General features: G+C 36.1%; 1 pseudogene; it reads left to right on the top strand.

Annotated features, from left to right (window-relative positions):
• The first annotated feature begins 539 nt into the window (after window positions 1–539).
• LOC101706670 (tumor protein D52 pseudogene) lies at window positions 540–1234 on the top strand (annotated as a pseudogene).
• Window positions 1235–12043: the final 10809 nt, after the last annotated feature.

Genomic DNA, 12043 nt, shown 5'->3' with positions numbered 1-12043 from the left:
TGGAGGGTTTGTGGAGAGAAAGGAACCCTATACTCCATTGCTGGTGGGAGTGTAAACTGGTGCAACCAGTGTGGAAATCATTATTGAGGTGCCTCAAAGAACTAGGGCTAGAAGTCCCATTTGACCCAGCTATTCCTCTGCTAGGTGTCTTCCTAAAAGTATTAAAAGAATCATACCACAGTGATATATGGGCACCCATGTTTATAGCAGCACAGTTTGTAATAGCTAAAGCTTGGAAACAGCCCAAATACCCATAAAATGGAAACTGGATAAAGAAGATGTGGGTTTTTAATAAAATGAAGTACTCAGCCATAAAGAATGAGAAACTAGAGACATTTATAGCTAAATGGATGCATATTGAGGCCATACTCTTAAGTGAGATAAATAGGACACACATGTGTAAATACAGAATAGTTTCTCTAGTGTGAGACACTGAAAGTGTAAGTAAGGATTTAAATGATTAAAATGAATAATTGGAAAAAAGGAAGAAGGCCAAAGGGGTGAGTGACTGTGGAGGGAGCTCAGGCATCCATAAAGCCATGATTCTGCCTCTGCCTGGGATGGTGGATCACAGAGACACAAAATTATATGAAGACTACCAGTCCCCATTCGATTTCAATGCAGGAGCAACAAAAAGTACCTCTTCCTGCCCCCTAGTGGGAATTCATCTCCACCCAGATCCCCTGCTGAGAAACTTGGTTTGCTGAGGACAGACCCAGTACCTGAGGAAGGAGAAGATGCTGCAGCCACACTCATCACCACTGAGGTGCTCTTGCAAGAGGAGCAGGATGAGCTGAGAAGAGAGCTGGCAAAGGTGGAAGAAGAAATACAAACTCTGTTTCAAGTGTTAGCAGTAAAAGAGAAGCATCTAGCAGAGATCAAGCAGAAACTTGTGATTGGTTCACTACAGGAGCTAAAGCAGAACATTGGCAAAGGGTAGCAGGATGTGACAGCCACGTCCACATACAAGGCGACCTCTGAAACCTTATCTCAGGCCAGACAGAAGGCTTCAGGGGCCTTTTCATCTGTTGGCTCTGTTATCACCAAAAAGCTGGAAGACATAAAAAATTTCTCAACTTTCAAGTCATTTGAAGAAAAGGTCAAAAACTTAAAGTCTAAAGTAGGGGGAACCAAGCCTGCTGGTGGTGATTTTGGATAAGTCTTGAATTCAACTGCAAATGCTAGTGCCACCACCATGGAGCCACCTCCAGAACAGACACAGAAGAGCCTGTGAGATTGCTACCTTTGTTCCACTACCCACTGCCAGATGCTGTAAGCAAGATCCACGCACATCTTGTCAACATTCATTGCTATGGGTTTCTACCAGATTTGCTTTTATTTAGCTTTACATATTTCTTTGACCAAATAGTTTGAACTAAACAAAATGAAAATATCTTCATTTCTACTCCCAGGAAACATGCTGAATGTGCATTCAAGGACCTTTATTTAGGGAAATACTATTATACAGACAAGAGGTAGTACCTGGAGACATTTACTACAATGATCTGAGAAGCTGCAGGTGATCACAGTGGCTTTCCTACATTACAAAATTGTTCTGCATCTGAGATGCTACTTGGATTTTTGTCTTCTAGATGATTTTTTTTCCTTTGACTCTGTATATTTGATTCCTAACTCAAATTATTCTTTTTAATTTTCTGAGTCCTGGTTATTAAAAGTTTCTGTGCTATTTTATTTACATTCAAGGGAAGAACTTAACAGCTACAAAAAATTTGTTTTTGAATAAACACTGTATTTGTATAAGGTACATATCTTGGGTGTGTGAAGATGTCAGACTAAAGTAAACAGCTTTAAATCCAATTTGTGACAGTATATACAGTAATTCCAACTACTGAGTGACTTGGGAGTGGGATCTCCCCATATCCTTGTTAACTGCCATTTGTGACTATAACCATTTCAGCATGTTTTTTATTATGCCACTTATATCAGCTTTTGACAATATTAAAATTTTAATTTCAGACTAAATGGACAGTTGACCAAATAACAGAGTCTAGTGTATCAGGTTGAAATATAAGAGTGCTCATCAATGTTCAGTTCAAACATCTGAAGTTTTAGGTCTTGATAGCTGTAAACATGGTAAGATCAATCGCATTAGGGGAAGCATTGGTGTCTCCATTTAATACATTTAGCACCTTTTAAAATAAGCACACAGTTATGACTGATATAACTTGAACATTTTTATACTAAGGTGTTGACTCTAACTCCTGAGGGTGTAATTTATTAATAAAAATGAATTCCTATTTAGCTCAGTGGTTCTGCCACCTGCCTCGCAACCACAAGGTCCCAAGTTTGATCCCCCATACCAAAAAAAAAAAATGAATTCCTCATTCTCTGCCTGTTTGCAATGTTGGAAATGATACTGTAGACATTGCTCTTACTTTGAAAACTGGGTGTCCAGGCTAGTGAATCAAACCCTCTGCATGGAGGCCAAGGTACTCTAGTAACTGAATAACTACTGACTTACCGCACCATTTCCTTATGCTGTATGTTTATGGCCTACCTGTTATTTATCAAATTGTGATTGTTTTCTTGTTTATGCTAAATGTTAACTGCCAAGCTTGGAGAGTGACCTAAAGCAATTTTTAAAAGCACGACTAGACTTACTTCATGATAAATTCTTCTGAAAACCAAATTTGAAAAGCTACAATGTTGATTGTTATAAAATGATGTGCTGCCATTCTTGATTGTTAGAGCTTTTGTTAGCATTTTAGATGCAAATGAAACTGCTCTATTACATGTGCAAAGCTTAATAAATTCTGCATATCAGTAGTATAGGTCTCAATATTTATTATGAGGCCAGTGGTCTGGAATGGCTTGTTGTATTAAAGAGTCATCTAGTGTCTATACTTTGAAAACTGTATTTCACTGTCAATTTTAAATCACTGCTTAATGTTATCAGACTAACATTTTAAATAATTTCCTTCTAGGGGCTTAAGGCAAAGATTGTTGAAGTTTTGTCCAAGAAGAGTAGATCTGTAGAAGTTTGTCACTTTGTAGAAATATTGTGGTTATTTAACATAGCTGTTAAATTATTTTTTCTACCAAGGTTTTTTTTGTTTTGTTTTGTTTTGTTTTTGGTGTGTTCCTATATCTTGTCTTCATCATATTGTTTGTTGGGTGTCTTGCCCTGTTCCTACTTTTTCACAATGGAAATTTCTTTAGGTAAGAGATATATCTTCAAATCGTTTTTCCCACCATGAGGAAAAATGGGTGTGGGAAGTGGGGATGTGTCTATGTAGGTGAATATTGGGGATGGCTGTAAAAGAAATGGGAAAATACCTTTCCTAGATACCTTCCTAATTTAAAAATTATTTAATCTATTATACAGCACTCTGGTCTTAGAAGTAAAAAGAAGAGGGCCAGGGATTTAGCTCAGTGGTTCTGTCGCCTGCCTCACAAGTGCAAGGTCACGAGTTTGATCCCCGGTACCAAAAAAAAAAAAGAAGTAAAAAGATGAATTCAGAAAAATAAATATGGATTTATAAATATTATTGACTATGTTCTTTGTGGCAGATTTGGTATTATAAATTGAGATATTTAGGAAATTTGAAACATTGATTACTAGGACTGCCAGAAAGTGACCCTGGCTACTCTGTGTTTAACATTATAACAAAACAGGAGAAAGAAATCTGATATTTATGAAATCTCAGATATTTAAGGACTTTACACAAAGCAAAGTCCTTAAATTATAGAGTTTGTGGGAAATAAGGTTAGGTCAAAGTAATCAATAAAGATGACTCTAACTGGATTATCCTAGCAACTCCAATTATTGAAATATAGAAAAAACATTTAATTTGGATCATTTGTGGATCTGTTAAGATATACATGGTGTATTTTTTGTATAGTATTTTAAAGCAAGAAAAATTCTCTAATTTGGGAACAAAACCAAATAATGGATAATTTGAAATAGGAGAAGATCCAAAGGTATAAGGGTGGTGGGAGGGAAAGGGGAAAGGCAAGAAGGGAAAGGAAAAATTATGAGAAAAGAAAAAAAATGGAAACAAAATCTATGTAAATAGGGAAGGGTGGAGGGGGTGAAGGGTGCATAGGCAATGGGGAAAAATAAGAACTAAGATACATCATGTACAGGTACAAGCACCCAATGATAAATGTAAATGTATTGTATACCTAAAATGTACCAAGAAAAGAATTAAGACTACACAACATAACAAATTAAGATTTAAGGTATGAATCATTATTTTTATATCTAAAATCAATGGAATAATAGACAAAAACCTTATAAGCATCACGAGACACAACAAAGTATTTTTAAAAATCCTATATCCTTTAAAAAACTAAATACAAGTGAAATTCCTGGATATGATAAAAGACATCTACAATATCTCCACATTGAACATCACTCTTTTTTTTTTTTGGTACCGGGATCAAACTTGGGTCCTTGCACTTGCTCAGCAGGCAGCAAAACCATTGAGCTAAATCCCCGGCTGAACATCACTCTTAATGGTAGAAAACTCAACACTCCCCTAGGGTCAGAAACAGGACAAGGATATATCTCACTTACCACTTTTATTGTATTTGTTGATTCTAGTAAACATGATTAGTGAAGGAAAAGAAACAGAAGGCATGGAGACAGGAAAGAAAGAAATAGACAGATATGTACTTAACAGAGAACACAAGCTTATATGCATTTATAAATCCTGAAGCACATCTATTTTCCTAATAAAGTAAATGAAGACGTTCATCAAGGTTGTAAGAAACAAAGTCATCATACAAAAGTTAACTGTATGTCTCTATGATAACAATTTATTAGTTAACATAGAAATTTATAAGTTAACAATTTATTAGATTACAAATGAAATTAATAAAATTCAAGTTATAACAGTATTAAAAAGTATAAAACATTTAGGAATAAATTACCCAGAAGGTCAAAGGCTTGGACACTCAAAACCACATCGTTGTAAGAAATGAGATAGGATCTAAAGAAAGTTGATACTATCACATACTCATGAGTTGGAAGACTTACTACTGTTAAAAATGGCAATAATCTCTAAACTGATTTAAAATTTCAAGGAAACACTCTTAAAAGCTCACCTATGTTTTTATAGATTGATAAATAGATGCTTTACATTCATATAGAAATTATGGTGTGCTAGGCTAGTCAAAACAAGTTGAAAAAATAAGAATAAAGTAGGAGGATTAACATTTCCCCATTCAAAAATTTAATACATACCTACCACAATCAAGACAGTGTTGTACTATTATAAGAATAAACACACAAAACATTAGAATAGAATTGAGTGTACAAAAGTAAATCTTTCCATTTAAACTAATTTTTTTCCTTAAAGATGCCAAGAAAATAGAAAAGCGAGTCTTGTTCTTTCAACAAATGCTGGAGAGACAATTGTATATCCCTATGCAAAATAATGAAGTTGATTCCCTACCGTACAACCTATGGGACAATTAAACCAAAATGGTCTAAACACCTTAAAGTAAGGGGTAGAAATAGTAAAACTTGCCATGTGTGGTGGTGCATGCTTGTACTCCCATTACTTGGGAGGCTGAGCCAGGAGGATCATTGTGAGTTTAGGGCCAGCCTGGCTGACACAGTAAGTTCAAATCTAACCACATAGTGAGACCCTGTTTCAAAAAAAAACAAAAAACAAAATCCCAAACCCGAACCAAAACAAAACAAACTAAAACTTCATGACTTTAGATACAATAGACTCTTAGATATAACAAATTAAACACAAGCAACAAAAGAAAAAGTTGATTAATTGAACATCAAGATATAAAAACATTTTTATGATTTATAAGGCAATATTAAGAAAGTAAAAAGAAATTTACAGAATGGGTGAAAGTGTTTCTAAATCATTTAACTGACAAAAGAATTGTTTCCAAAGATTATGAGGAGCAATTAACAACTAAACAATGAAAGACATCCCAATTTCAAATTGAAGAAAGGGCTTGACTATGTGTTTCCTCAAAGAAAGCATACTGATGAATATCAAATACATTAAAAGATTCTCAATATCATTGGTTATTAGGGAAATAACAAAACCACAATGAGACACACATTTTCAGAAAACAAATGTATTAAATGAACCATTATATTTGTTCTTAGGTATGTATGGTAAACCCTCAAGTTACAACCAGCCTGACATATGAACAACTTGGATTAATTAGGTTAATGGAAGATTCACCTGCCTCTTGTTATCTATACAGTGTACCCAGGTAAACATCCAGATCTCAGCTGTATTGATTTAAAACCAACTTGAGTTACAACCAGCCCATGGGAATTGATTGAGTTCATAAATCAAGGGTCCATTGTACACTAGAGAATAGGAAATATATTTTCACAGAAAATCTTGTACATGAATGTTGTGTAGCAGAATCATTCATGCCCATGAAAAGTGGAAACAATACAAATGTTCACCAGAGAATGAATAGGTAAACAAGATGTGGTAAAACCATATGGTGGAATATTACCTGGCAATAAGAAGGAATACAATACTGATACATTCTACAACATGGGTGAACCTACTAAACAATATGTTACTTGAAAGAAGTCAGAAATGGAAGTCCTCATATCGTGTGATTCCTTTTATATGAAATACTGAAAATAGAAAAAAAAGATTAGTGTTTTCTAGAGATGAGGGTGAGAGTGAAATTGGAAATGATTTGCTAATCTGTGTGGGATTTATTAGGGTGGTAACTTTGTAAATATACAAAAACCCACGTTTTTTAAAAAAATTAAAGTTTTAACTATATGCAAGATATATCTATCAAATGTTATTATCTGAGAAAAGTACATACTATATTATTGTGATTACTAAATAGACTGATGTGATTATGGTGGATATGTATTGGTAAGGGAATAGTGAAAGATGAGGCTGGAATATTTTGCTACAGTGATTGTCAAGGTAAAATACTAAAAGTAATTACTGCCAGAAATAACATAAAAGAGCATATTTTATCCCCAATGTTTTTGTTATTATTGTTATTTATATTATTGTCATTATTAGTAGTAAATTATGGAAGATTTAGTAAGAACCCATCATGAAACATAAATGGCATATATGTATTGTATTTGTCAGTTGAAAAATAAAAGTGAACATCATAACAACTTGAGACAGAGACTGTGAATAGAAAAAATAACGTTCTCCAACTCTGTGAACCTAGGTCCCTAAATTTTGAGTTTAGAATGGGCTCAGCAAATTTTGCAGCTAGCTGTGATTGGATGCCCTGAAGAGGGAAGTTTAGATTTGGAATAATGCTTCAGAAGAATGGGAGATGCAGTATATAATAGGATCTCCTAACTGTTCATGTATTTGGACTGTCACTAATTTACATTGTTATGTGTTATCTGTCTAGAAGCATCCAGAATCACTTTATCAATTACTAATGATTTTTGAAAAAGTGCAATAGAAATACAATGTTGAAATCAAAGAAGCAACTTTTATGTGATTAACAAAGATTTTAGACAAGCCAGTAATCAGTGACTCTTTGAAGGCATTGGCCTTAGCACCAAAAGAATTCTCAAGTGTCTGCAGCATTCATGTAACAAACATTTAGAATTTAGTTTTTCAAGATTCTTTGGAGCTGATGGAAGATGCTGAATCAGCCTGCACCCCAGCAACAATCCACTGGACCCCCTGCTCCTCTGTACAGCCACCTTGTTCCACACTACAATGATGCAGAGGACACTGGACCACCAGACCACTGTACTGAGTCCCGCTGCTCTTGGCCCAGAGGTAGGGGTTTCTGAGCTGCTGTCCCACTGCTCCTGGTCCAAAAGAAGGGGCTTCCAGGCTACCATCCCTCCCGCTGCTCCCAGTCCATAGTAAAGGGCTTTTGGGCCACCTTCTGTCCTGCTGCTCCTGGCCCAGAGGAAGGGGCTTCCAGGCCACCATCCCTCTCACTGCTCCCAGCCCACAGGAAAAGGCTTTTGGGCCACCATCCCTACCACTGCTCCCAGCCCCTGGCCCACCTCTCCCAACTCCGAGGAGGAAATCCATGCAGACACCAACAACCCCCACCCCAGTTGAATTGAGAAAACAGGTAAATAAGTCTCAAAATCAGACTTCCAGATCACCTACAGCAACCCCAAAGGGAAATGAGATGGAACCCTCTGATACTCAACCACCTGGACCCACTGAACTGGCAACAAAAGGGGATCTGAAAAAAATGAAATCAGAAATAATTTCTCAGACAACAGGAGAAATTGTGCTCCTAGTGCAAGACATGATTAATAAATCTAGAGAGGAGCTGAGGAACATGATGGAATCCCAACATAGGAAACAAATGGAATCCATAAAACAGATGCAAATAGATTTCCAGGACATGAAAAACTCCATGGAAAGTCTACACAGCAGAATGAGCGAATGTGAGGACAGAATTTCAGATATAGAAGATAAGATTGCAATTAGTGACCAGGAAAAGAAAAATTGCTTCAAAATTATAAGGGAACATGAGAAATCAAATCAGCAGCTGCTAGATGATGCAAAGAAGAATAACATAAGACTGATTGGACTCAATGAAGAAAAAGGAGAGAGTGCAGATGACATAAAAAAAACTCTTCACAGAAGTAATGGCAGAAAACTTCCCAAGCAGGGGGAAAGAACTCGACATACAGATAAGTGAGGCATATAGTACTCCAAATAGCCTTGATCAAAAAAAATCTACACACAGGCATATAATTGTTAAGATTCCAGAAACTCAACAGAAGAACAAAGTTCTACAAGCAGTTAGAGAAAAGAAACAAATCACATACAAAGGAAAGCCCATCAGAATCCCAGCAGACTTCTCAACACAAACCATCAAGGCAAGAAGAGCTTGGAGTGACATATTCCAAGCCCTAAAAGAAAACAGCCTCCAACCCAGATTGATGTACCCTGCAAAACTATCTTTCAAAATTGATGGAGAATTAAGATACTTTCATGACAAAGAGCACCTTAGGAACTTCGAGAATACAAAACCAGCACTCCAAAGAATTTTACACAATATCCTAGGAACAGGCATTGAGGATCACAACCCCAGGAAGCAAAGCAGAATGAACCCATCTGGCATGACAAGAAAATAAATGTAAAAGGGGGAGAACCCAACAAAAAGTAAAAGTCATGGCAATGACAAGTCAATACGTTTCAGTTATAACCATCAGTGTTAATGGTCTCAATTCACCAATCAAAAGAAACAGACTGGCAGAATGGGTCAAGAAGCAAAATCCAACAATATACTGCATACAAGAAACACACTTAATTCAAAAGGAAACTCATGGACTGAAAGCTAAATGGTGGAAAACAATACTCCATGCAAGGGGAACCTGAAAAAAAGCAGGAGTAGCTATCCTCTTTGCAGATCAAGTAGATTTCAAACCAATACTGATGAGGAGAGATGAAGAAGGATACTACATCCTTGTAAAGGGAAGAATCCAAGAGGAAGAGATGACAATCATAAATATCTATGCACCAAACACGAGTGCACCCAACTATATAAAACAAATACTAACGGACATGAAAAGTCATAGATGCACTAATACAATTGTAGTGGGGGACCTCAACACCCCACTGTCACAAATAGATAGATCAACTAGACAATAAATAAGTAATGAAATACTAGAACTCAATTGAACGCTTGAGCAAATGAACTTAACAGATGTTTACAGAGTCTTCCACTCCACAAAATCAGAATACACATTCTTCTCAGAGGCACATGGGTCATTCTCCAAAATAGACCACATACTCACACATAGAACATGTTTAAGTAAGGGCAAAGGAATTGAAGTTATCCCCTGTATATTATCAGACCATAGTGTGATGAAATTGGAGATCCATAACAAACGAAACTCAAAAAATTTCATAAACATGTGGAAATTGAATAACACACTTCTGAATAACCAATGGGTCACAGAGGAAATTAAAGAAGAACTCAGACAGTTCCTTCAATTAAATGACAATGATAATACAACATATCAGAATCTATGGGACACAGTGAAAGCAGTCTTATGAGGGAAATTCATAGCAGTGAATACGCATATTAGGAAAGCAGAACGAACCCAATTAAACAACCTGATGCTGCACCTCAAGCTTCTAGAAAAAGAAGAATAGGACAACCCCAAAGCTCATACAAGGGAGGAAATTATAAAGATCAGAGGAGAAATCAATGCAAAGGAGACTAAGAGAATGATACAAAAAATCAGTGAAGCCAAGAGTTGGTTCTTTGGAAGAATCAACAAAATTGATAAATCCTTAGCCAACCTAATCAGAAAAAGGAAAGAAAAGGCCCAAATCCATGCAATTAGGAATGAAAAGGGTGAAATTACAGCAGACCCAGCAGAAATCCAGAGGATCATCAATACCTACTTCTAGTACCTATACACCAATAAGATGGACAACACGGAAGAAATGGACAAATTCCTAGATACATATGAATTACCAAGATTCTTTGGATCCTTCATCATCTCTGCACCAACTGCTCTCAATTGTAGGGAGATTGAAGATATAGATTCAGTTCTTTTGTTATTTTTTTCATCATTGCTAATGATTTTGTAATATGCATAGTTGAAAATAAAAACAGCATTTTATAGCAAACTTCAGTCCTTTTCTCAACCACCAAGGAAAGAAGCCCAATCCTCTTAAGATCAGGAAGATTTGCTTAGGTCCCCAAACTCAGTGACTCATATATTTGAAACATATATTTGTGTTTTAGCTTTAAACTAGAAAGCTCCACTAAGATCACAATCTTCCCTTGCTTGGAGTGAATCAGCAGCATTTTGAGAGGAAGCAAATATAAACATTAATTTGGGTTTTGCAAGCTAACATAAGCTTTTGCTTTTAGTTTGAGGGCATGTATTGGTTTCACTTCATCAGTAGTCCCAGTAGATTGGAAAAGATAAGAGCATAAAAATACAATTTCTCGGTGATGTGATTCTGAACTACATTATTATGCAGTTAGCAGTTTGTCCAGCAATGTGTTCAGTGACCTCTCTGATTCTCTGGACACACAAGCCTTCTTTCTTGCTTTTTTATAAAGACATTACTTTCCAAAACTTGAGAGCAAAAACATTATCAAATAGGAAGTGTTTAGTGCCTCTGAGGAGTGATTTTTCTGGTCTCACTTGAGTTATCAGAGAATAGGACTTTATCTAAAAATTCTGACCCTTTCCAAGGAGAACAGTAGTTGAAGAGATAGTTATAAGCTGTTCTCTGCATCAGTATGAAATTCACAGATGTAGTAAGTGTGTCTCACATTGGGAGTCTTTGATCCCCTTCCAACTGAAGGCTCATGAATTTCTTCTGCTTTGTGACAAATAAGTGGAGCTGTAACACTAGACACAAGGAATTCAATAAAAAGACAAACTTGATTCTCTTTTTTTCTCCAAATTTTTATCCTAGTTCAGGTAACTGGGTCTCTACCTTGTTCTGAAGACATTTCTGTACTAATAAGTTATCAAGGCCTGAAGAGATGGGGATCCTGCCTTGTTTGTGCCTGTTCTTACCCTAAACTACATTACCATTATTATGGCTGAAGCTCTACTAGTGACTGGACTTTCCTTGGTGCTGCCTGGTAGTTTAGATCTCTGAATACTGTACTCCAAAAATCTCTGTAGTTGTACTATTGTGTACTTGTTGGGAAAATCTTTTACCCACTGCCATCACTATGTCAGCACTTTGACTGTAACATATGGATGTTATTGTATCTTGGACCCTATGTTTCTTCTGTTTGGCAAGGTGTATTCTCTACTTGAAAATCTGTTCCCCAGAATATGCAGCACTCAGAAATACCCTACATTTGTTAATCCTTTAGGTCCTAATTCTGAGACAGAACAAGACGAGATGCCACACAGGAATGTAATAATAAAAAACAATGTACAGCCAGGGCCTTTGACATAAGGAGACCATAATCTTTTCATTGTAGAATACATATAAGAGAAATAAAGATGAAAATAAGAATAATGAGGAAGGCAGAGAGAAGGAATTTTTCAAGTTTAGACATAGAAGAGTTAAGTACTATAGTTACAAATATTTTGTTCAGTTGAAAAAACAGAAAGCAATCATAAGTATCTGAG

The sequence above is a fragment of the Heterocephalus glaber genome, unplaced genomic scaffold (genome assembly GCF_053883595.1).
Source record: "Heterocephalus glaber isolate CG9 unplaced genomic scaffold, H.glaber_assembly_v1.0 deba00001732, whole genome shotgun sequence".
Taxonomy (NCBI): Eukaryota; Metazoa; Chordata; class Mammalia; order Rodentia; family Bathyergidae; genus Heterocephalus; species Heterocephalus glaber.
The sequence above is the reverse complement of the archived record's forward strand: the minus strand, read 5'-3'. Positions and strand labels throughout refer to the sequence as shown.